Below are 1,852 nucleotides of genomic sequence, written 5' to 3'. Positions count from 1 at the left end.
TCGTTGACTACCAGCTTCCTCCTTTGGGCTGGGCCTGCCTTGTGCCATTTAGGAGGAGCTAAACTGAGCCCAAAACCCCCTCTTCCATGCTGTACCTGTCCCACGATATCCCCAATTTGAAGGTCAGCCTTTGCCTCTACTACAGATTTCTTTGCTGACCACTTTCTACCAGTTTTTACCACAGGGGCTGTCTCCCTTACACATTTGTCACGTGACTCTGCTAAAGTCATTTCCAGTCTGACCTTGGCACACTTAAACTCCTCGGTTAAAGCAGAGACTGGCAGCTGCAATACTCCTTTACTATAAAGTCCCACTCTGCTGAGGCAGCGTGGAACTCCCAACCATTTCCTGATGTATGAACTTATTAACGCTTCCAGCTTATCCACTGTTGTCAAAGAAACCTCATACACAGTCAGTGGCCACAGCAACCTTGGCAGTAGACCAAACTGAAAGCACCAGAGTTTCAGTTTGCCTGGTAGAGCACAGCTGTTTATGCTCTTCAACCCTTCCACTGCTTTTCGTCTAACTTCTCCCACTCGAACTGTGTCCTTTAGATCCCCATCGTACCATCTCCCTAGACTCTTTACTGGCTTCTGAGAAACTGTTGGTATTGCCTCACCTTTAATGAAGAATGTTTTATCAACTACCTTGCCTTTAATTATGGAGATGCTCCTTGATTTAGAGGGCTTAAATTGCATTCGTGCCCATCCAATATTATCTGTTAACTTCCCCAATAACCGATTAGTGCAGGCTACCGTTGTAGTCATGGTTGTCATGTCATCCATGTATGCTCTGATTGGTGGTAGTCGCATCCCAGAAGCCAAGCGCTCTCCTCCTACTACCCATTTTGATGCCCTAATGATTACTTCCATTGCCATGGTAAAAGCCAGTGGAGAAATGGTGCATCCTGCCATTATTCCAACCTCTAAGCATTGCCATGTAGTGCTGAATTCTGGAGTTGAGAAACTAAATTGCAAATCTCCAAAATAGGCTTTCACTAAATTTGTTATCGACATCGGTACCCTGAAAAAACCAAATGATGCCCAAAGAAGATCATGTGGCACTGAACCATATGCATTAGCCAAATCCAGGAATGTCACGTGGAGCTCCTTCCTCTCCTTTTTAACTGATTGAATTCGTTGCCAGATAACACTGATGTGTTCTAAGCATCCTGAGAATCCTGGAATGCCCGCTTTTTGAACTGAAGTGTCAATGAAGCCATTCTTTAATAGGTAGGTTGACAATCTCTGAGCAATAATGCTGAAGAAAATCTTTCCTTCGACGTTTAATAGTGAAATAGGGCGAAACTGACTGATGCTTGTAGCATCTTTTTCTTTGGGTATAAAGACTCCCCCTGCTCTGCGCCATGCTCTAGGTACAACCTGCTTTTCCCAAGCCACTTTTATCAATTTCCACAGAATTCGTAGAACTCCTGAAGCACTCTTGTACACTCTGTACGGAACTCCATTAGGCCCTGGAGATGATGAAGCCCTTGCCTTTCTCACAACCTGCTCTATCTCTTTCCACTTAGGTGCACAGACCTCCATTTGGTATTCTGGTGGATTGACAGGTGGGATGTCTGACGGAATAGACATAGGCTTATGCCTTTTTGCATCTGTATGTGTTTCCTCCAAATATCTCTCTAGCTCAACCCTAGATGCTTTTAAAGTGCCATTCTTCTCACTGGTGAATAACTTCTTTGCGAATTTGAATGGATCTTTATAGAAATTAGCCCTCGCACGCTCCTTCATTTTGTAGCGTTTCCGTAGGCGCTCAGCTCTGCGTAATGTTGCAAGCCTATCTTTTATGGCCCTTTGTAAGAGATTGAGTCCCTCCTTCTGACTTTGTTCCG

Source organism: Siphateles boraxobius, unplaced genomic scaffold (genome assembly GCF_051911475.1).
Source record: "Siphateles boraxobius isolate OS27281-9 unplaced genomic scaffold, OSU_SipBor_1 39, whole genome shotgun sequence".
NCBI classification, from domain to species: domain Eukaryota; kingdom Metazoa; phylum Chordata; class Actinopteri; order Cypriniformes; family Leuciscidae; genus Siphateles; species Siphateles boraxobius.
The sequence above is the reverse complement of the archived record's forward strand: the minus strand, read 5'-3'. Positions refer to the sequence as shown.